Source organism: Canis lupus, chromosome 14, assembly GCF_003254725.2.
Source record: "Canis lupus dingo isolate Sandy chromosome 14, ASM325472v2, whole genome shotgun sequence".
Classification (NCBI taxonomy): Eukaryota; Metazoa; Chordata; class Mammalia; order Carnivora; family Canidae; genus Canis; species Canis lupus.
Window position 1 is genome coordinate 6928966 of NC_064256.1, and position 25495 is coordinate 6954460.

At 37.4% G+C, this 25495-nt stretch overlaps 1 protein-coding gene across 6 annotated transcripts in view; it reads right to left on the reverse strand.

Moving 5' to 3' along the window:
* The window catches only part of NRF1 (nuclear respiratory factor 1), a 138604-nt gene that overhangs the window by 90641 nt on the left and 22468 nt on the right, over nt 1-25495 (reverse strand). For 2 of the 6 annotated variants that reach the window (XM_025471624.3, XM_035698612.2), the window contains exon 2: nt 19790-19855. The exons of the other annotated variants lie outside the window; for them this stretch is intronic. The gene's annotated coding sequence lies outside the window, so the exon portion shown is untranslated. The remainder of the gene's footprint in view (nt 1-19789; nt 19856-25495) is intronic. 6 annotated transcript variants of the gene reach the window in all.

The window sequence follows — 25495 nt, forward strand, 5'->3', positions numbered from 1 at the left end:
CTCCCTCTCTGCCCCCCACCACTTGTGTTCTCTTTCATGTGCTCTCTCTCAAATAAATAATATGTATATTTTTCTACTATTAAAAAAATCATCCTTGACGCAGTGTAACTATTGTGCAAAGAATAAATGACTATCATTGAGCAGAATAATAAATCTAGCCCTTATTAACTTTTTATTTTTTATTTTTATTTTTTAAAGATTTTATTTATTCATGAGAGACACAGAGAGAAAGGCAGAGACACAGGCAGAGGGAGAAGCAGGCTCCAGGCAGGGAGCCCGACGTGGGACTCGATCCCGGGGCTCAAGGATCACGCCCTGGGCTGAAGGCAGACACTCAACCACTGAGCCACCCAGGGATCCCCCACTTATTAACTTTTTAAAAACGTTGCATATTATTTGATTTAAACAAAACAGAGTACAATACTCTGAAATAATTCAGAGACAGACAAATATCATATGATTTCACTCATATGTGGAATTTAAGAAACAAAACAAATGAATAAATGAAAAAACAAAGACAAACCAAGAAACAGATTCAACTATAGAGAACAAACAGATGGTGGTGGGGAAGTTGGGGGGGAATCCCACGAAGGGGATTATTAAGAGTCACTGAGTAATGTACAGAATTGTTGAATCACTATATTGTATATGTGAAACTAATATAACGCTATATGTTAACTATACTGAAAATAAAATTTTTAAATGTTTTGATAAATTCTTAAAGGTAAAATTTCTCAGTCAAGAGTATATTTTAAATTTTGATGCATACTGACAAGCTGAGTGTTCAACTGGTGCACTAACAATCTCTACATGTATAACTCACCCCCCCATGCCAAGTTTGGAATTCAACCAGCATGCAGCAGAATACAGCACTGCATATCTAGAGTTAACTAATAAAAAAGGGGGGGGGCAGCCATATAGATATAACCCTTATGGCTCCAAATAAAAAGCACATAATTATCTATTCATGCAAAGTTCTCTCATTTTTATTCTACTGTATTGTAAAACTCTCCTTTTCCTTCTTTGCAAACTTTAAAAATCCTTGGTTTCTCTAAGTGATTGCTTTCTTTTTTTTTCCTTCCTGGATCCCTACCCCCATCCCGCCCCCAACCACCCCAAAGACGAATGCTTTAAGCCCTATCCTGTTATGCTTTTTTCTTCAGGTGACTGGTTCTGTGTAGATGACTATATTTTCACCTTTGGATGCTCTGGATTTCTGTTTTATATTCTTGTGCTATTTTCAATTTTTTTCCCTCTTTTAATTACCTCTTGTTACTGTCACACCACTGTACATATCGTAACTCATGCTTCTAACTCCAATTCTTAACTTTGGGACTATTCAGTTATCTCTAGGAGTATTCTGTATTTCAAAATTAAATTCACCTTAATTACAAAATAAAACAACCACATGATGCCCCAAATCCAAAAAGATTAGGAAATCACTCATCTATCATTTGACCGCCCCCCTTTTCCACACTTTCTCTTCTGCTTGAGGTTATCTCCCCAGCCCTGTATCTCTGCGTGGCATAATACCTTCAAATGGATGGTTTCTTCCATCCAAACCAAGTGATGGCTTCTTCAAATGGAGCTTTGGAAGATGTACATGGTAAGATAGTATTATTTAAAAGAGGAAAAAATAAAGAAAACACAGTAAAACATTAACATTTGGGAAATGTAAGTAATTAGAGTTCTTATACTATTTTTGCAACTTTTCTAAAAGTCTAAAATTATATGAAAATAAGTTTTTCTTTTTTTTTTTTTAAAGAAAGTTATCTGGTAAAGTTTCTTCCATATTATGTTTGATATGTTTCAGAATATTCAAGGGACTATATCCTACTCTCCAGATTTGTACATATCTAAAATGCAATTTTAACAGAGTATTTAAGTTGCACAATTAAACATAATATACGAGAGTAAAACAGCATGAAATTACTGTTTTCCCATCCATTTCACTGTTCTTCTAGTGTAAGAGACAAATTACTTAGGGCATTTTAAAATTCTGGATACTTCAAAATTGTTTTTAAATGATTTGGGATTAGATAGTATCTTACTGCTTTTCAAAGGGATTTGTCGGCTATGCACTTGGTGTAATGGATTTCCATTCTTTCCTGCAGAATGCAGTTTGTGGCAGACATCAATAGGGATGTCTGTTTCACAGGCTTGTCACTTGTGCCCAGGGCCTCATCTCTTTCTACTTCTCTCCCATCCCACCCTTCAGCCTCTCTAAACCACTTTTATTCAGCACTCTGTAAAAAGCAAAGGCAAAGGTATTTCAGACTTCTTTGAGCTAGAGTGGGATACTTGTAAATGATATTTCCAATGATTTCATAAAATAACACATAAAACAGTTTTTTTAGAGCCAAATATGACTGGCATCCAGATACTGCTAGAGATTATCATAACCACCCACCCACTCATTTCTAGTAAAGCATTTTCGTTTTCATCCATGAGCAGTCAGATTCTGTGGACAACAAAACTGATAGAAACTGCTAATAACTGAAAACATATTAGATAGTAACAATTTTAAAAACAGCACAGGGCAGCCCCAGTGTGCAGCAGTTAGGTGCCGCCTGCAGCCTGGGGTGTGATCCTGGGGACCTGGGATCGAGTTCCACATCGGGCTCCCTGCATGGAGCCTGCTTCTTCCTCTGCCTGTGTCTCTGCCTCTCTCTCTGTGTCTATGAATAAATAAAAATAAAATCTTTAAAAAAAATAATAAAAACAGCACAGACTATGATCATATATCCAGGATGCCTGGGACAAATTACTTAACCTCTAAGCCTCAATTTCAACATTTGTCTTTAAGCAAAAAGAAAATGCTAATACCTGTGCTCAAAGGATATGAGGATTAAATGAGATCATCCAGATAGAGTGAGAAACACAATGCCTAGCACATAAAAACTCAATATTAATGATGACGATGATGCCTGAATTCCCAGGTCTTTACGGTCCTTCTTGACTCATTACCTGACTAGTCTTGCAAGGACTGGGCCTCAATTTCTTCATCTTTAAATTAGACAACCAGCTCTAAGAATATGGTTTTCTTAATTGTGTGCAAAAGGTTTTGAGCCAGGCATCCAAAAAAGTCCTTCCTTTATTATATTAACTCCAGCAACCAAGATACTGTTCTCCTAGACGTAAAATAAGGAGACTATAGAGCACCTACAACTCTAGTATAACTTCATGATAGTGCGCATAATGGAGAACCAGCAGATGGGCCCAACAGTGAGTGATTCCTCTGAACAGATGTGAGAAACAAGGTGAAAGCAACCTAAATACCGCATGCAAATGAAAAGGTATGCCTGGAGCCAGTGGTGTTCAGCAGATTAGTCAACACTCCAAGAAATTCATTCTTCAAAACAATAACATAGCAGTTCATAAGTTTAGTAAAGTCTCTTTCTTAGCCTGGTTCATCATGGGTGCAACATGCACTTTTATCTAAAGATTCTTCTTGGGTCGCCTGGGTGGCTCAGGGGTTGTTAAGTGTCTGCCTTTGGCCCAGGGCATGATCCTGGAGTCTCGGATCAAGTCCCGCATCTGGCTCCCTGCATGGAGTCTGCTTCTCCCTCTGCCTGTGCCTCTGCCTTCTCTCTGTGTCTCTCATGAATAAATAAATAAAATTAAAAAAAAAAAAAGATTCTTCTTTATTATATAAACTACCATGGGTTGAAGAGGGGCAGTTTGGTACAAGCAGCTCCTGCTCTAGCCATTCCAGGCCAGTAAGGGCGGCACTGGAAGGTAATGAAGAGGGCAGAGAAACAGATTCGCCTGCCTCCCAGCACCCTAGTAGCTGCAGTCAATAATTCCTAGGAAGCTATTGGAATTTGGAGAACATGTCCAACAGAGTTCGATTTAATCTAATCCACACATAATGGATAAGATTAAGTGTATAGTATTTTAAAAATCAAAGTAGGAAGCGCAGGGCAGGAAATCTAATCAAAGTATAACTAAATGTAAAGGAAAACACTAGACTAATCAATAGCATTATCATATCAAAAGAAAAACTGCAAGAACTGCCTAAAGGAAAGTCTCAGAGCAAGACTGTCTACAGTCTAGAGCAAGGACAGGAAAACCAAGAGGCTCAAATTTATATTCCCAGACATGTCCAGAATCTAAATTTCATAACTAAGATAGAAATTTCACCTAACAGAATGGCCTTTCTCAAAAAAGCTTAAAGTTAAAAGGATTTGATTCTTTTTTTTTTAGAGTATTTTTTTTTAATATTTTATTTATTTATTCATGAGAGACAGGCGGGGGGGGGGGGGGGGGGGCAGTGACACAGGCAGAGGGAGAAGCAGGCTCCAAGCAGGGAGCCTGACGTGGGACTCGATCCCCGGTCTCCAGGATCACACCTTGGGCTGAAGATGGCGCTAAACCACTGAGCCACCCAGGCTGCCCAAGGATTTGATTATTAAGGGAATGCAGAGTAGTGGGTCAAAATCCCAACACAGCAGGAAGAAAAAAACTGCACAAGAAAGTCAAGGTGAAAAAAAAAAAGTCAAGGTGAAAATAGAAGCAAGGGTAAAAACATAGCTTAATTCTGAGTAATAAATGGAGCTTAAGACAAGAAGAATCCATCTGACCTTCCTAGGAATATTCTCTTTCAAATAGTCCACTGGTGAAATTAGGAGAAAAAAAAAAGAAAAAAAAAAAATTTCCACACCACTGGGCTCTCCAAAGGAGGGGGGCGGGGAATGAAGCCAAAGTCAGGTAGGCAGTTTATTGTTTTCCATTTTCAGACTCCAACTACAGGTAAAAATACAGAAAATTAAATATAGTACAAAATAGAATGTTAAAAGTTACGAACCGCGGCAATGTAAAAGTAGATATCAGTAGATAAAGCGGAGAGAAATGAGGTGGGAGAGGGATGGGGAAATGTAGGAATGGCTAGGATCATGACATCCTATCTTCAGGCAGTCAGGGGTTCAGGAGATGCTATCAAGAGCTGATGGAAGAACTCAGTATGACAATGTAACCATCAAAAATAGAGGAGAACAAAGAAAATACTGTGAGGTAATCCTTACACAGAGGAAGTACAAAATGTCCACATTTGATAAGTTATTATTCAGAGTCATGGAGGAAATATTGTGTGATAATACCATAAACAAAATAGTTAAACTATAAACAAAGACAGTTGTCTCTGAAAAGTAGGACTAGGGGCAGGGAAGTGTGTGGCAAAGGCCATTGATTTTTTATTACAAATCCTTCTACTTGATTTTTACTCATGAGCATGTACTTTGATTTCGACCAAAATAGACTTTAAAACAAATAACTGGGTGACGGGCACTGAGGGGGCACTTGATGGGATGAGCACTGGGTGTTATTCTATATGTTGGCAAATTAAACACCAATAAAAAATAAATGTATAAGAAAATAAAAATAAAAATTCTAACTGAATACCCTACAATAAATAAATAAATAAATAAATAAATACAAATAACTACAATGTTGCCTTTCAAATTGAGTCTTTGAAATATTTAAGTAACATACAAAGCAAACTGTCACTAGAAAAGTCAAATGCCTATTTTATGCTAAGAATCAAGAGAACAGCACATTCAAGTGTAGAAATCATCTTGCCTTGTATAAAACTAACTCCTCATTTGGAGTATCTGAAAGTAATAAAACTTTGTATGACTGCAATATTTTTCATTCTGATATGCTGATAAAATTTGTAAATATTCATTAATATTAATAACAGCCCAAGAATCCAGTTAATAATAGTGCTTTTATATAATACATGAGAAAAACAAGCTTTACCACACAATGTCACAATGACTTAAGGATGAGTATCCACGGTACTGTGAAAACAATACTGTAAGCTCACTGAAGGCAAGGCTTGGGTCCATCAAGTCTTTATGAATAGTAGCTATCATAATTTGCTCTTTAATAAATGTTTGGGGGTAACTGGTTGCATATTTTAATTACTACAGCCAAACCCCAGGCATCACAGTTTCTGTAATTTCCCTATCAGGTTATCCTGGCCATTCATCTCTTGTCCCTCATTTCCAAGCCTTCTAGAATATACTTGCTCTGAAGTGCTCTTGACCCAGCTCTGGGCTGGATCAGCCAACCTTTACCAGACTTGCCTGCCCCCTGTTAGGTTTTACTAAGTGGAAAATTGGGAAGAGAGGGTGAGAAGGGGTTTCCTTGCTGTTCTCCTTCCTATCAGAGTTGCTTCAGCAAAGAGCATAGCCCCTTTTCCCAACTCCAGCTGTGCCTCTTCTTCCCTAGTTGTTGCACCAGCTGCCTGGCATCCCACTCAGAGATACAGACACCAACTGTGTGGGGGCCCCCTCTGAGCTCCTAGAGTCTTCTCAGCCCTAGGGGTGGTGGCTGCTTCCCATAATTATTAATATCTGCATTACCTCAGTGTCTACTTCTTGCCCCTTCAGTCTTCCAACACCTGTGTAACCCAACCCCAGAATTAAATCCTCTGAAATATCTCCTATGGTTTACTAGGCCTTCACTGATAATAAAGGGAAGAAAATATGTACCCTCAATAGAAATAACTCATAAGGTGCTGGTAAGCAGCAAAACTTTATACTGACTTACACAAGTTGATGTAATAAAATGTACTGATATTTTATACTGTCGATAAAGTAAATTCTTTTTTTTTTTTTTTTTGATAAAGTAAATTCTAAGGACTTTTTTTTTTCTGTAAGTCCACCACTAAGGTTTCTGTTTCCATACACGTGGAAGTTGAATTCAAAATCTTAACTCTCATAAGTCATTAAAACAAGACTAAATTAGGGGCACCTGGGTGGCTCAGAGGTTGAGCATCTGCCTTCGGCTCAGGGTGTGATCCTGGGATCCCAGGATCGAGTTCCACATCATGATCCTCACATGGAGCCTGCTTCTCCTCCCTCTGCCTATGTCTCTGCCTCTCTTTCTCTATGTCTCTCATGAATAAATAAAAAAATAATCTAAAAATATGGAAAGAGAAATGGGACACTTAGAAGAAGAGGGTACAGATAGAAAGGGAGGTAGAAGATATAAATACAAACTTTTATCTGTTTGAGTGTATCTTACCTACCTTTTTCTTTTTTTTTTTTAATTTTTAGTAAACTCTGTGCCCAATGTGGGCCTTGAACTCAGGACCCTGAGGTGGATGTTCTATGGACTAAGCCAGTCAGGTACTTAGTAAATCTAACATTTCAGAAACATCAAAATCAACATCACAGTAATACAATAAATGTCTTTTTATGGAAATAATAGTGACAGCCACAAAAAGATTTGCCATACTTTTCAATTAATATGGACCAATCAAAGAAATCATCTACCACTCTAAATTCTTGGCAGACATTGTGGGTACTAACTATAATTTCCAGTGTGGCTTGCAGCAATTTAGTTATTATTTTTTTCTTTAAAAATAATTTTTTTAAATAGGCTCCATGTCCAATGTGGGTCTTGAACTCACAACCCTGAGATCAAGAGTCACACATTCAACTGACTAAGCCAGCCAGGTGCCCCTCTTTTTTATTATATAACTGGACACAAAGTGTACAAGGGTATGCAAAGTCTCCTCTTCATTCCACCTCATACCTGCTTAAAGGCTTAACCCCACTTCTACAGCAAGGTGATTAAGACTGCAGTCTGAAGCTGAAGTATTATTGGATTCATGTCTTTTCCCTGCCATTCACTAGTACCCGAGAGAAGTTCCACTTGACTTCTTCCCCCCCCCTTTTTTTTATTGGTGTTCAATTTACCAACATACAGAATAACCCCCAGTGCCCATCACCCAATCACCCCCGCCCTCCTCCCCTTCTACCACCCCTAGTTCGTTTCCCAGAGCAGTCTTTACGTTATGTCTCCCTCTCTGATATTTCCCACACATTTCTTCTCCCTTCCCTTATATTCCCTTTCATTATTATTTATATTCCCCACATGAATGAGAACATATGTTTGTCCTTCTCCGACTGACTTACTTCACTCAGCTTCCACTTGACTTCTATGCCTTAGTTTCATCATCTCTCAAATGGGGAGAATAATAGAACCTACTTAATAGAATTAAGGACCAAATGAGTTAGTATGTACAAGTACTTAATATGGGACATGATATATAAGTACTATGTATTACATATTATTATCATTAATTCCATATAGAAATATAAGCAAAGCATCAGAAATGTCAAAAGGAGGATTACATGATTTATTTTATTATTATTTTGTCGAGTTTTTTATTTTTTAAAGTAGGCTCCATGCATAATATAGAGCCCAACATGGTACTTCAACTCACCACCCTGAGATCAAGAGTCAAACGCTTAACCAACTGAGCCACCAGTGGCCCCATGATTTATTTTTATATTGGGAGAATAAAATGCTTATAGATCACAAACTGAAAGGTTTTGGCCAAGTGCACCTGGCTGGCTCAACTGGTGGAACATATGATGCTTGATCTCAGGGCTGTGGGTTTGAGTCCCACATTTGGTGTAGAGATCACTTAAAAAAATAATAAAGTTTTGGCCATATAAAGGAATGATCTCTACTGGAGAGTAGTTCTTGATTTTTTTTTTTTTTTGGATTATGCATCCTTTTAAGGATGTGTGAAAACTACAGACCTCCTCCCTAGAAAAATGCATATATACACAAAATTTTCCAAAATATTTCAATGTTCTTGGACTCAAATCACAAATATTTTTTTCATGATAACATAGCTACACCAAAGCTGAAACACTAGAGGGTGCCATAACCAAAGAAAAATGTAAAGAAAGCACAGGTAATTTCAAGTTGCTTAAAATTCTTCAAATGGAACAAACACCCTTCCACAGAAAAGAAGAATTAGGTGAATCTACTTCACCAAATGCTTTAAAATACATGAACTCTTCTATAGGTTCTAGATGAGCACTGTCCAATAGAAATTTCTGCAATGGAAATGCTCTAAAGTTACACTGTCCAAAACAGTAGCCACTAACCACATGAAAATGTGAGAACTATAACTAAGGCATTAAAAATTAAATTTTGTTTAGTTTTAATTGATTTTAACTTAACCACATGTGGCTGTGGCTACCACATTGGTACAGCTCTACATTCTTTTTTTTTTTTTTTTAATTATTTATAAAGAGAGAGAGAAAAAGCACAAGCAGGGGGAGGGACAGCGGGAGAGGGAGAGAGCATCTCATGCCAACTCCACACTGAGCAAAAAGCCTGACTCAAGGCTTGATCTCACAACCTTGAGATCATGACCTGGACTGAAATCAAGAGTGGGACACTTAACCAACTGAGACATCCAGGTGCCCCTCTACACTCTATTTTTAATTTTTTTTTTAATTTTTTTTTTTATGATAGTCACACACAGAGAGAGAGAGAGAGAGAGGCAGAGACACAGGCAGAGGGAGAAGCAGGCTCCATGCACTGGGAGCCCGATGTGGGATTCGATCCCGGGTCTCCAGGATCATGCCCTGGGCCAAAGGCAGGCGCCAAACCGCTGCGCCACCCAGGGATCCCTATTTTTAAGTTTTGAAATGATTTGCTTCTAACCACAGGCATCACTGTTAAAGAAATTTCTAATAAAGTAGGTTTATACAATAATTCAGACCAATCTGTCCCTTGTGAAAATTCAACACTGAAGGGTAAAAAAAGGTTGAAAGATAGAAAAAAGACTTTCAGCTGCCCTACAGATGTTCATAATCCAAAGTAAAGGCTTCTTTTTTTTTTTTTAATATTTTTATTTATTTATTTAGGATAGTCACAGAGAGAGAGAGGGAGAGGCAGAGACACAGGCAGAGGGAGAAGCAGGCTCCATGCACCGGGAGCCCGATGTGGGATTCGATCCCGGGTCTCCAGGATCGCGCCCTGGGCCAAAGGCAGGCGCCAAACCGCTGCACCACCCAGGGATCCCCAAAGTAAAGGTTTCTTTTATTCATTATAGAAGACCCTACCTACCCAATTCCCCTATTGTGTTTCTTAATCCCCTGGGTTATAAGAGCTTAAAAACATAAGTACAAATTAATAGTTAAGTAAGAAGCCATGTGCCATTTTAAAAAAAGCAAAAATCACATTCACCAGTGGGCTAATAAGCACAGAGAAAACAAGGCTGCAAGGACATCAAGTGGATATCACAAAGGAGATGAGCCTTCAGCCAGGAGTTTGTCAGGTGCCAGAATGAAGAAGGGCACTGCGGGCAGAGGCAACAGCTTGTGAAATCACGTGGTATAATGAGGGGGCATCAATGAACATCCAGACAGCAGAATCTGTAAAAGTCTGTAGATGAAAGGAACACGCCCTTGGCTGCCTTCACTCCAGATTCTTTCTTTACACTGTAATTTAATCTTCTAAAAATAAAGCTAATGCTGACCTATCCCTCCGAGGAAAGTAGTCTATCCACATTGTAAAACATCTTATAACCCTGTGTCTATCACAGTGCCCTGAATGGAGGGTCGATGACAACAATAAAAGGGATTAGAAAATGCATTTGCAAATATTTAGATGCTTATTAACAGCCACAAAAATCAATAAAAAGCAAGTGAGTTGCTGGAGCTATCCCTGGTTTAGAACATAGTGGATAGGGATGTTAGTACGCCTAGGCATTTGCTACCGGGTCAGAGCACAGCTGGTTCTTTTTACAGAAAAATCATTTGTCCACAGCTGCTCCCCAAATTACCAAAAATCAAATAAGTAGTTGTCATGTGATAGCAGGATCAGAGACTGTCTCAATTTCCATTAAGGGGAAATAACTTAAATTGCTCTAAGTCCCACCCCTTCATCTCAGATAAGCACAAAGGACACTTTTATTTCAGATCCTGCTCAGTGAAATATAGCATTGTTGCCTGGCTGCTTCTGTGATGGGCCTCAATCCTGCTGGATCTGTCATTACACAGCCAACATTCAGTTAGTTAAAGCTGTTCCTTAGATTCTGGAGGACAGTTCAATGCATCATTTTTCTTCTGAGATAACTGAGCTAGTACTTGTCTCTGGATAAAATTATGAAGGTATAAGTGTCAATACTATATAGATCTACAAATCTGCAATTCAATCATTCTGTCATTCGCTTTACAAATATTTACTGAATTCTTATCAGGTACTCCCAGATTGTTTTAGTGTTAGTATTCCAAGAAAACCTATGACCGGCAATTCTTAATTATTTTTAGTTTAAAAATGTATTATTATAGGGGTGTCTGGGTGGCTCAGTTAGTTGGTTAAAGTGTCTACCTTCAGCTCAGGTCATGATCCCAGGGTCGTAGGATTGCACCCCCAGTCGGGCTCCCTACTCAATGGAGAGCCTGCTTCTCCCTCTCCCTCTGCTCTACTCCCACCCCCAGCCCCATGCATGCTCTGGGGCTGCTCTCGCTCTATCTCAAGTAAATAAATAAAATATTTTTTAAATGTATTATTATAGAAGCAACAAATTGTTTGCTCTCGCTCTATCTCAAGTAAATAAATAAAATATTTTTGCTTGCTCTCGCTCTATCTCAAGTAAATAAATAAAATATTTTTTAAATGTATTATTATAGAAGCAACAAATTGTTTTTGGGTAACAGAAAATACAGATGAGAGGGACACCTGGGTGGCTCAGTGGTTGAGCATCTGCCTTCGGCTCAGGGTGTGATCTGGGTCGGGGGATTGAGTCCCCAGTCGGGCTCCCTGTGAGGACCCTGCTTCTATTTCTATGTCTACGTCTCTGAGTCTGCAATGAATTAAAAAAAAAAAAAAATACAGATGAGAAAAACAAAGAAGAAACAAATCACTACAACCTGAGATGGCCATGTTACCAAGCCAACAATTTGATTATATAGGTTTCTAGCATCCCTCTTCCCCCAACTGCCAAATTTTTTATATAGTTGGTTTTATTTTGTTCACTTTAAAAAGTGAGGCTACAGGGTACATACTATTTTTTTTTTAAAGTAATCTCCACACCCAACATGGGACTCAGACTCACAATTCTGAGATCAAGAGTCACATGCTCTACCCACTGAGCCAGTCAGGTGCCCAAGTGTACATACTGTTTTATAAACATTTTAAAATTTAACATTAGAATAAAATTGTTTATATTATTAACATTTTCAAATCAGTTTTTAATGTTTGCAGAGCATTCTCTGTAAATATATACAGTAGTTATTTTACTAATTCCCTAAAGTCATTTAGGTTATTTCCAAATTTTCACTATTATAAGTAGCACTGTGATGACAATTCTGATATTTAATAAATATCTGTTGAATAAAGAATAAATGAATGATTTCCTAAAGTCTTTCACATATGCCTGATTATCTCCTTAGCTCGTAACAGACATAAAACCTTGTTTCATCACACAGTTATGATTCTGACTATTCTAGCAGGCATGGAAAGGAAATGCAGTAAAACCAACAATCTAAACATAAGAATGACCACATAATACTTGGCAGTGGATGAAGGGCAGGAAGAAAACATTAACCTTGACAATGAAAAAGGGAAGGATAGCTCCCAAAAGGTAGAATATAGGAAGAGGGCAGGAAGGGCAAGGGTACTTATACCATTTTATATAATGGCAGATTAAGACCCTATTGAAAGTTGATGGATCAAAAAAAAAAAAGTTATCACTTAAAATTATAAAGATAACAAGTCTATAAGTAATATAATTATCAACTAATGGGAGATGGAGAGAGGAAGAGGCAGAAAAAGTGAGTTCTTATTTTTCATATAAAAAATCTACAAGATATTGCTTAAAGTTGATGAATAAGGAACAGAAGTTTATACATATTAATAAATCTTATGAAAGTGACTTCAGGAGAAGCTAAAAACAAAAACAGTGAAATAGGTTTTAAACATTGTCTTTGGACAGTAAGGCTGAGAATAGAAGAAAAGAGATGAGGCAGGAGACGTTCTTTCATTGTAAGCTTTTCCTACTATTAGATTTTTTAGGAAGTACAAATAATTCCCAGATAAAGGTTGGCTAAGAAAAGCTGGGACTACTTACTTTGACTCTCATTAACTATATCTTTCTATCTTGATAACTAGTCAGGTTCTACTCCCCATAGAGCTTTCCTTTAACCAAAGGCAAACTAAAAAAAATAAAAATAAAAAAATAAAAAAAATACATAAGACCTTGGAGACCATCTAGTCTGATTTTCTCATTTTACAGATTTAGTCGAGACCCAGAAAGGTTAAGTGAGTTACCCAAAGTAACATCTCTAGTTAGTGGCAAACCCAAACCCACATCTCCTGCTTTCTAATCAAGTGCTCCATTCAGTCCATCAAAGACCTGCCCTATGTCCTGGAGTACAATCTGACCATTACTGGCTTGGGCTCCTTAACTGCTATCCCACACTATCATGTGCATATCTTCAAGCCAAAATTTGGGTTTTACTGAGGGTACAGTGAACTCGTATTATAACAAATTTGCACTATAAATATGCATATTGAAGTACTTTTTCAAAACTGTACCTGCAGTTACCACCCCAGGCTGCCTACCATGCCTCCTTAAGCCCCCACCATCTCTGCCTGAAAAGATATAGCTACATTGAGGACTGGTTCCTACAATCTGAGAAGCCTGGTACAATGCTCTCCAGCCGCAGGAATAAATGCAATTCATGAAGTTTCAAAGCCATGTCTTTTGAAGCAAGAGTCTTCAGTGAGCACCAGAGTGGGCAACTGATTTCATATTCTTCTTCATTCATTTTAAATGATCTAGCAAATTACCCACTCCCACTTTCAATAGATAGAGAACAAAACTGTTAAAAAAGTTTCTTGAGGAAAATGGATGGGACGCCTGGGTGGCTCAGCGGTTGGGCATCTGCCTTGGCTCGGGGCGTAATCCTGGAGTCCTGGGATCGAGTCCCACATCGGGCTCCCTACATGGAGCCTGCCTCTCTGCCTATGTCTTTGCCTCTCTCTGTGTCTCTCGTGAGTAAATAAATAAAATCTTTTTAAAAAAAAAGGAGAATTGTGCACATAATTTTTATGTTTGTAATCATACCATTTTAATAAAAATTATTTGAAAACTAAATTTTAAATAGTACAAAAGTCCCTTTTATTTGAGATTAGATTATTATGGAAACATGAAATAAAAAACATGTAAAAATGGGGACCAAACCAATCACTGGAAATCAAATATATGCAGAATGGTCAAGTTCCAGTAACCAAAGCCCTAGTATCTACTATATTAGGGATGTCTGGGTGGCTCAGTGTTTGAGTATCTACCTTCAGCTCAGGGCGTGATGCCTGAGTCCTGGGATCAAGTCCTGCATGAGGCTCCCTGCTGGGTGCCTGCTTCTCCCTCTGGCTGTCTCTCTGCCTCTCTCTGTGTGTCTCTCATGAATAAATAAATAAAATCTTTAAAAAAAAATAAAAGAAAGGTAATATCTACTGTATTTTCCATAAATAATGCACAATTTATGGATGGTGTATTCACTGTCTCACTATTTAAAATAACTAATTCTGGGGATCCCTGGGTGGCGCAGCGGTTTGGCGCCTGCCTTTGGCCCAGGGCGCGATCCTGGAGACCCGGGATCGAATCCCACATCGGGCTCCCGGTGCATGGAGCCTGCTTCTCCCTCTGCCTCTCTCTCTCTCTCTCTCTCTCTCTCTCTCTATCATAAATAAATAAAATTAAAAATAAAATAAAATAAAATAAAATAACTAATTCTGGATGGCTAAAGAATGGCTTGGGTGGTCAGTGAAGCCAGTCAGGTCACTAATTCAATGGTCCATGCGAGGAACTCATAGTTGCCTGAGCTAAGACAATGGGGAGGGAAAGGGTGTCTGAAATACTTAAGTGGTGAAAATGGAAAGGGCTTAGTGAACAACTGGATGAGAACAGTGAGGACAAAATAAATCCAGGATGACGGCCACTTCTCTGGCTGATTAATCAGTGGCTCATTAACCAAGGCAAGGAACAGGAAAAGAGCAGAACTACAGAGAAAGATAGTTTATGATAATATTCACCTAAGCTATCTGAAGAGCCCCATAGCTGGAGTGGTGCTGCAGGTGTAAGTGTAGAACTCATCAACAAGGAGATGGGAAGGAAAGCAGATGCACGAATCAAACTGACCAGAAAATGTATGTAACAGTTGTAAACATGTAAAGTTGGACAAAAAGGAGCAAGGAAACTTGGGGAATATTCAAAGGGTGTATTAAAGAGGAAAAAACAGTAACATATGAAGAATAATGAGAGGATTAGAAGAAGAAACGAGAATGAGAAGACAGCAGTGTCATCAGTGGCCAAATGAAGGGAGAAGTCAACAGTACCAAGCCCAGTGAAAGGAAAGTTGAGATAATGACTTGCCAAGAGATTCAATACATTCATTCACTCAACACATAGGTGATTATTACCAACTATGTCAAGCACTAATGCAGACACAGAGGAGACAGCAAAACAGATACCTGCATTCTTGGATTTGACATCCTTTTTTTTTTTTTTTTTTTTAAAGATTTTATTGACTTATTTGAGAGAGGTAGTGACAGAGGACACTAGCAGGAAAGAGAGAGAGAAGTAGGCTCCCCACTGAGCAGGGAGCCCGATGTGTAGCTAAATCCCAAGACCCTGGGATCATGACCTGAGCTGAAGTCAGACACTTTAACCACCTGAGCCACCCAGGTGCCTCTGGTTTTGACATCCTAACAGAGGGAGATAAACAATAAACAAAACCCAAGTATATACATAAATATATATGTATATATGTGTGTGTATTTCATTCATATATATATATATATGAAATATTTCAGGAAGAAGGGAGGCAGGGGGATGGGAGGGTGCTGGTCAAGGACTGCCTTTCTTGGGGCAGCCCCGGTGGCGCAGCGGTTTGGCGCTGCCTGCAGCCTGGGGTGTGATCCTGGAGACCTAGGATCGAGTCCCACATCGGGCTCCCTGCATGGAGCCTGCTTCTCCCTCTGTCTGTGTCTCTGCCTCTCTTTCTCTGTGTCTATGAATAAATAAATAAAATCTTTAAAAAAAAAAAAAAAAAAAAAAGGACTGCCTTTCTAACCAGATATCTGAGCTCAGATCTGTAGGAAATGAGAGAGATAGCATGAAATACTTGAGGGAAGAGTATCCCAGGCAATAAGAACAGCTAATACAAATATGCTGGGGCAGGACCATGCCTGGTGTGATAGAGGAATAGCAAAATGGCCTGTATGCCTGAAGCACCCTAAGTTGGGGGACAAGGGCAGATGAGGTCAGAAAGGTTAGCCAGGGTCAGGCTTGTGGGGCCTTGAGGGCTACATAGATCTTTGGATTTTACTCTGAGTGAGACAGGCAGTCTGGAAGGTTTTGAGTAGGTCAGAGATGTGATCTGATTTTCTGATTCACGATTTTAAAGCCTCATTGCTCTGCTCTATGAGAGCAGACTGAAGGGAGGGAGAAGAGTAGAGGAAGACCAATTATAAGGCTAGTGAAAGAAAAGCATGGCTTGGACCAAAGTAGCAGACAGACGTGGAGGTGCGATGTTAAGAGTAGAGCTGCTAGGATTTTCGGATTATTTGGATGCAGGGTAGAGTGAAAGAGGAGTCAAGGTTGACTCCAAGGTTTTTGGTTTGAGCAAGTGGAAGAACACAATAGTCTTCAGGCTTTACTGAAATGGGATGAATGTCAGAGGAACAACTGAGATAACCTGTTTGATATTCATGTAGAAATGCTGGGTAGAATGTAGTGAATTGGTAGCTTAAGTATGTTTGTTTTAACTGCTTTTAGATGCTTTTTAAACTGTTTTAAAAACTATTTTTAATTGTTTTTTAACATTTATTTTTGCTCATTTTTTGAACAATATAAGAACTACACTTATATTCTTAGAAATATTAATGTCAACATTTATTATTTAGGTTAATTTCTCAACAAATCAATTATAAAAGTGCCACTATTATCTTTTCTAAGGGACAATATAACACTGGTTTGCAATTACCTATCACATTTCAGTTTACAGATTTGTCGATTTTCTTTATGGATGTCAAACATCTATAAAAACAGATAACTACATAAATAAGTTAGTAGCCCCTGGAGAAATTTTAAAAATGTGCTCTATAAATTATTATACAAATATTCTTTCTTTCCTTCTTTTCTTTCTTTTCCTAAGAGCTGCTATAGTGTAAGTAGAAAGAAGCCAGAACCTGGAGTCAGAAGTGCCTGGTTTTGATTTCTAGTTGCATAACCTTGCAAAAAAAAAAAAAAAATCCTAAAATGTCGATGACCTTCTGTTTTGTTCTCTGCAAAACTGAAATAATGTCTGCCTCATAGGGTAGTAATAGCTAACATTTACTGAGCCCTTATAACTACATGCTGGATGCTTTTCTAAAACTTTTACATATATAATCTCATGTAATCCTCAACTCTATGAGGTAGTGTTAATTATTATCCTCACTGACATAACATGAAATGAGGCACAATAGGTTAAGTAATTGTTCTAGAGCAAATAGGGAGTGGCAGAAACAAAATTTAAATCTTGACAATATGCACACTGCTTTATAGTTTACAAAATATGTTCATATTTTATTTTTAAAAGTAGGTATACCACAGTATTAGAACAAACTGAAATTGCTTTTTGTAGGCCCAAGATAGTCAAATCAATTTCATATGGTACAACCTTAACTATTATGCAATAGCCACTTTAAAAAATGAAATGTGAAAAAAATTTTTAACTGTAAGCCACTTTGGAAGTTATTATTTTAAGCAACAACAAACAGAACCACACTAAGAATTATTAATAAAACTGTAACATTGAGAGCTGCATGAAAGGAAGCAGACAACACATATGAGAATCCACTCAAACCGCACATCAATAATCAATAGTCAATAAAAAGTCCATTATATATAATCCATGTTTCTATTTGCAGCTTTAGTATTTTGAGGATTAATCTGAACAGTATGGAGACAATCTCAAGCTGACATCATTTTCCCCATAGCACTCACCATCATCTGATGTAATATTTGTTTATTTCATTTTTTTTCCTCAACCCACAAAAAGTAAGCTTATGAGGGCAAAGAGTTTTCTATTTTATTCAGTGCTTTACTTCAGCTTTACCCTAGAACTGTTCAAAACTCATAAAAATCACTCAAATTCGTGTGCTGAAAAATTGAGATATTAGAACTTCCTAAATTACTTGGACTAAGAATACATGAAATATATTTTAAGACAAAGATAAATAGTACCCAGAGATTTTGTAATGAAAACAGTAACAAACCTTTCTAAATGACATAAGATAATAGTTTCTACCCATATTTCAAAAAATGTCAGACATCTAAATTTTGAATAGTACTCATTCAGAAATAAAAATTCTCACATTCACTTTGTGAGTAATCCATTAAAATAAACTATATCTTGAATGACTTACAAAATTAAATTTTGGATAGCATTTAATCAAAGTTACAAACAGTAGTAAGAAGGAAAAAATGATCTTAGAATCTTAGATTAGAAAAGGAAGTTAGAGAAAAGTAAAAAAGCACAGATGTTTCAAGACTGAAATAAATGAAATTTAGAAAGTAGTTGAATATAAAATTAAATGATTTCTTAAAACTAGAATAACATTTCCATTTTAGAATTTGTTTAACCTGTATAAGATATCCCTAAACTAAAGGGGGAAGGGGAATGCTATCCTAAGTTTCTAAAGGAATAAAAGCTCCCTAAATAACATTTACACTATATTTCCTGTTAAAAAAAAAAAAAACACAAAATTTTTCCATGACTGTCAAATGTTGTATCTGTTTAGAATAAGTATTTGAATTATAGAGCACTATACAAAGAAGATAATAATCATCCTATAAGAATAAAAAAATTTTTTTCACTACCAGTTTCTCCATGTGATCTTTCATAAAATTCTAAAAAACAGAAGGGGAAAAGGGACCATCAAATGTAATTTACCATATACATTTATGAGCAGCCACTTGGTCCTGGCCACAATAGACGTCCTGCAGCTGGCTGTCAAACCACTAAAAGCTGCTTGTCACCCACCTTCCTAGTCTCTTAGAACTAAGCTCACTTGGGTCAAAACAAGTCAACTGCCTTTCTCACCAGCAGTAATACACTGAAATAAAAGTGTCAAGTACAATTCTGGCTGCCAAGATTTTGTTCTTAAGAACAGACTTGTAACTATTAAAGGGGACATTAAATAAGAGCTATTGCCTAAAAGAAAAGGTCTATCTGCATCTGAGCTTAATTGTGATAATATTTCTGAGGTCTTGATCTGTAATCAGACCAGAGGAAAGAGAAGCAACCGGGAGGGGGGAGGGAGGACAACAAATATCACTACCCCAAAAGGGGGGAATAAAGAGTAAACTATTTTTAAAAGATGACCATGCCAGTAGCAATATGTAAATAAAACTAGGGTTATACTTTAGAACAGATACCATGTGTTATGCAACAAGGAATATTCACTCTGACTTAGTATAGTTATAAATCATTAGTACAGAGGAATACTCTAGAAATATTAAAGTATAAAGTAGACTGATGTGTACTGACACAGAAAATGTCCACAATATATGCTGTTGGAAATTGAAAAACAAAAGCAAAAAACAAAAACAAAAACAAAAAAACAAAACAAAAGAAAAACCCAGGTTATAAAAATCTGCTAGAATGATATAATCTCATTCAGAGGGAAAAAAAATTATGGATATGGTTATGAGCAAAGAAAGTAATCTCTAGAAAGATACATTGAAACTATTAAGAATGCTCTTCAGTGCAGAACAGAATTATGAAGATTTTATTTTTTATATAATTTTTTCTCCCTTTAGAATAATAGGAACATAATTACTTTTATAATGAGGGTGGGGTGGTGATTTCCAGGTCTAGGAAAGAAAAGACAAATACCATAATAAGCCCCTTCCTCCCCCTTTACCAAATGAAAAATCTGAGGATGGCCTCCAAGCTCATGGAATCACAGAGACACATACATAGAGTGTCAAAGCTGCATGATGTTCTGTAGGAATTCTTTCTTTAAGCAGAATCCTATGCGGAACCTGAAAACATAAAAGTGGAACTTCTCTTACTGAAGAAGCTGGGAAACATAGACAGCTATACCCATTCATCCTCCTCATTTCCTGTAAGTCCTCTCAAGGCTCTTGAAGGCTCTACAGAACACAGGTGGAAATTCCCTGATTAATACAAGTCTTCCACTGTGCAGCTGGGAAACTGAGGCCCGAGGATTAGTCTCCTGTTAGGGCCTCTGCCTTACAGACTAGCCCCAAGGTCATATTATCTGCTAGGCTTGACAGACACAGTCCCTGAGCCGTGTCTTTCCAAGTGCATCCAGAAAAGTGTACAGAAAGCATTAGACATATGAATTGGCTCCAAAATATCAAAAGAACACTGTATAATAAAAATTAACATATAGTAAATCTCCAAAAAGGGAAAAAAAATAAAGGTTTCTGATATTCAACATGACTCAAGCACACAACTTCTTAGTGGCTTTGCAAATGTACGTTTTTCTATTGTCTGAGGGTTATGTTTAGACATACATATCCATCAAAGTAATAGAAACTGGAATTTGCCCCTGAGAAAAATAAGTGAAAAAAAAAAAGGCAGCAATAGGACAGTTCTGGAGACTAAAGAGTCCAAAACGATATGCTGGTCAAGTAGGAAGATATCTAGAGATGCCGGAGATAGTGAAGTACACCCATGGAGGGTAAAATCAAAGTCCATAGACTCCAAACAGACTAAGAATATTAAACAAAATCTCACTGGACAAATTTTAATAGGCATAAACATACCACTCAGAACTTTGGTCTAAAAAAAAAAACCATTAGAGAAAAACATAGGATGATGAAGATTTGTATCATTATCTCACACACACACACACACACACACACAGACACACAATTCAGGGGTGTTGGTTCACACTAAATTTAGAAATAAGCATATGACATGCAACATGATAAATATGCATAATGAAAGGTGATTTCTGCATCAACCTGACCACACCCATATTTAGTGCTAGGCACTTTACTTTTTAAAGATGTAGAAAAACCCCATTCTATTTCCCTGGGACTGTGAAAAGGCCCAATATCATAAGAAACAGCTGGAAAACATGGAGATGTCTATGCCTAGAGAAGAAAGGGCTTTAGGAAAATGACAGTAAGAAAAAATAAGTAGGAAGTTAGGGTAAGTAGGGGCAGAATTCTGGTTAACAGATCATTTTTCTAACACTGGTGTGAAGACAGAGTGAGTTGTCAGAAAACAGGGAGTTCTCCCATCACTAGACACCTTCATGTAAAGCACACATAACCACTTGGGGGCACTAGAGAAGTGGGCTTGTTGCGCAGCCTCACTCAAACTGGTACACAGAAAGTAAGGGAGCATATAACTGATTCTGCACAATGGGTTCCACAGGTGTATCCGAGGGAGGCTGTCTCAGGAGAAATAGATACATACCTCATACATAAAATCTGATTTAATTCTTGCCCTTCACTTATTGGAAGAACATGATCTTTTGATACATATTTCTGCTGCATGCGAGGGTGTGTACAAACATACACACAGAATTACATAGATGGTATAAAAACTAGCTTTAACCAAAGGTTTACACCCTCTTTGAGAATTCTAACAGAAGCTGAACAGCTGAAATGCTTTCCTAGAGAAGTGTAAGAAAAAAACCACAAATCTTTTGCTATCATAGTCTAGAACATTTTATACACTTTCCTTATTATTAACAAATTGCAAAGGAAAGCAATTAATGTTCTGCTTCATCTCTGAAGATTATGTATAGTGAAACTGGTAATGTAACACCACCTTTCCCGAAAATGCTGCAATCTCACTCATAATACAGCCAACAGACCCTGGGAAAGGATTTAATTTTGTCTTACTTTGCCTTTTAAATTTGTATACTATTCTAAGGAGTGTAGTTCTGATTCCCTAGGCTAACACAGGAGATGTAGTAGAGCAGAGTAAAGATATAAGAACAATAGGGAGGAATCTATCAATCAATCAGATAAATACAAGAAAAAGCAGACAAGAACAAACATTAACAAGCCAGCCATACAGTCAGCCATACAGACCTCAACTGCTTGTAAGGGCATTTTCCTATCACAGGACAAGCATTCCTTTACATATCTGAATATCGTGTTTTTCACAAAGCATGAGCAACCTAAAAATACATATGGCAGTCACTCTGGAAGACAGTTTGGCAGCTTACCACAAAACTAAACATACTATATGATCTAACAATTACACTCATTGGTATTTAGTCAAATAAGTTGAACATATACGTACATGTAAAAACCTGCACATAAATGTTTATAGTCGCTTTATTGCCAAACTAATTGCCAAACTGGGAAGCAACCAAGATGCCCTTCAATAGGTGAAGGAATAAACACATTGTGGTACATCCAGACAATGGAATGTTATGCAGCAGTAAAAAAGAAATGAGCTATCAAGACACAAAAAGACACGGAGGAACCTTAAGTGCCCATTGCTAAGTGAAAGAGCCAATCTGAAAAGGGTACAAACTGTAATAATTCCAACCAAATGACATTCTGTAAAAGGTAAAACTATGGAAACAGTGAAAAGATCAGGGTTTGGAAAAAGGGAGGGAAGGAGCACAGAGGATTTGGGAGGATTGAAACCATTCTGTACGATACCAGAATGGACAACACCCTTGTCAAAACCTAGACTGTACAACATAGTGAATCCTAATGTAAACTGTGGCCTTTAGTTAATATTGGTTCATCAACTAGAAGAAATTTACTACACTAAAGCAAGATGTTAATAGAAGGAAGGGGCAGCGAAGGAGTATACAGGGACTTACCATAGTTTCTGCTCAATTTTTCTATTAAAACTGCTCTAAAAATAAAGTATATTAATTTTTAGAATATATGTCAAAAATCGGTGTTCCCATAAGAAATCACAGTAAAGGCGGGGGGACAAGGATTTTCAGGCACAGCCTAAAAATCCTTCTCTAAATCATAGCCAATAGCCAATAGTTAGATAATGCTGAATAGTTACATATTATTTATATGTGTTTACTTTTATAGCTTACATATAATATATATTTATTCTTACAATATGGTTTCTATGTAAAATGTACATAGCTTAGAGTTGAGCTATATAATGCTAAAAATATTTTAATGTATAGGAGGCATGGTAATGAAAGACTGAAGAAATCAAGGGGGTGGGACAGCTTCATCTAATGAAGAGATGATGTTGCTGTTAGAACTTTCCCAACATTGCTAATAACATTCTAACTAAAAAGTGCAGAAGAGTTCAGAGGCTCTGAGGCCAAAAGAAGTTCCAATATAGTTCAGTAATCAGTGCTTTCCAGGGTGATATCAAGTTGCCAAGAAAAGATAAAAATTATAAAAGTACATAGTATTCTGGCTTTAACTGTATAGAAATACACATTGTAGGCTTTTCTTTTTTTCTAAGACTTTTTTGGGGGCACCTGGCTGGCTGAGTCAGTAGAGCATGGGACTCTTAACCTTGGGTCATGAGTTCAAGCCCCACAATGGGCAGAGGGCCTACTTAAAACCAAATAAAACAAAGCAAAAAAAAATTTTTTTTTCTCGTATAGTTAGAATTATACAGCATGTAACCTTTACAGATTGGCTTCTTTCATTGAGTAGTATGCATTTAAGGTTCTTCGGTGTCTTTTCATGGCTTGACAGCTCATTTCTTTTCAGTGCTGAAATATTCCATTGTCTGTATATACCAGTTACCAATTCTTTTCTTTCACAGATCTTTCCTTTGGTGTTATCCCTAAAAAGGCATCACTATACCCAAGGTCATCTAGATTTTCTATTTTATCTCCTAGGAGTTTTATAGTTTTACATTTTAAATCTTTTTTTTTTTTTAATATTATTTATTTATTCGTGAGAGACACAGAGAGAGAGAGGCAGAGAGACACAGGCAGAGGGAGAAGCAGGCTCCACACAGGGAGCCCGATGTGGGATGCGATCCCGCATCTCCAGGATCAGGCCCTGGGCCAAAGGTGGCGCTAAACCGCTGAGCCACCCAGGCTGCCCGTTTTCCATTGTATATTCAGGACTCCAATCCACTTTAATATTTGGGAAGGGTATAAAGTCTGTGTTTAGATTTATTTTTTGGCATGTACATATCCAATTGTTCCAGCACAACATTTGTTAAAGAGATTCTCTGCTCCTCTGTCAAAGATCAGTTGACTATATTTATGGGGATCTATTTCTGAGCTCTCTATTCTGTTCCATTGATTTGTCTATTCCTTCAATACCACAGGCCTTGATTACTGTAGTTTTATAGTCAGTCTTGAAGTCAAGTACTATCAGTCTTCCAACTTTTTTCTTCTCCTTCAATGTTGTATTACCTATTCTGGGTCTTTTGCCTCTCTATATAAACTTCAGAATCAGTTTGCCAGTAGCCATAAAATAACTTGCTAGGACTCTGACTGAGATTGCACTGAATTTATTAGATCAAGCTATGATTCTGTGTGTGTGTGTGTGTGTGTGTGTGCACAAAAAGTTGTTTTTATTAAAGCACAGGGAAAGGATTCGTGGGGTCAAGCTAAGGCATCTTCACAATATTGAGTCTTCCCTATCCATGAACATGGAATCTATCTCTCTTAGTTCTTTTTTTATTTCTCTCATCAGTTTTGTAGTTTTCCTCATACAGATTTTGTCCCTATTTTGTTATATGTATACCTAAGTATTTCATCTTTTAAAATAAAAAATGGCTAAAACCAAAATAGTACTTAATGTTTAGAAATAAGCACCACTTATCTGGTAAATTTGTGTACTATAAAAATCTCTCATGTAAGTTTAAAAACATGTTTAACAATACTACCTCTTCCCAGTTGCCTATATTTCTATATGTGATATTTGCCATATTCTATACTAAGAAATACACCACAATTTTTGGCATAAATAGTAAATTTACCAGGTAAATGTCTAATATGTAATGCTCATTCATTTTCTATTTCCTTTTTTTTAAAGATTTTATTTTTACTTATTTATTCATGAGAGACACACACAGAGAGGCAGAGACATAGGCAGAGGGAGAAACAGGCTCCATGTGGGAAGCCCAATGCGAGACTCAATCCCAGGACTGCAGCAACATTCCCTGAACCGACGGTAGACGCTCAACCACTGAGCCACCCAGGCGCCCCTCATTTTCTTTTTTTTTTTTTTTTTTTTAATTTTTATTTATTTACTTATGATAGTCACAGAGAGAGAGAGAGGCAGAGACACAGGCAGAGGGAGAAGCAGGCTCCATGCATCGGGAGCCTGATATGGGATTCGATCCCGGGTCTCCAGGATCGCACCCTGGGCCAAAGGCAGGCGCCAAACCGCTGCGCCACCCAGGGATCCCTCATTTTCTATTTCTAGCAAAGAATCAGCTAAAATGGTTTTATAGCCTTTATGTGGCTACTTTGCAATTTGGGTAATCCATATAACTGTATTCCTTTTTTTAAAAGGTACCAAAAATACATAGACTTAAGTAGGAAGAAGGAAAGCAAAAAACACATCCAAGTATTAATGGTGGCCTCCCTGAATGGCAGGGCTACAGATATTTTCATTTTCATACTTTATTTTTAAGTTCTCTACAAAGATCATGTATTACTTTCACACTCCATTAAATAAAATATTTACAGCATGTTAAGTGAATAAACTACATAGATAAATAAAGATTAATCT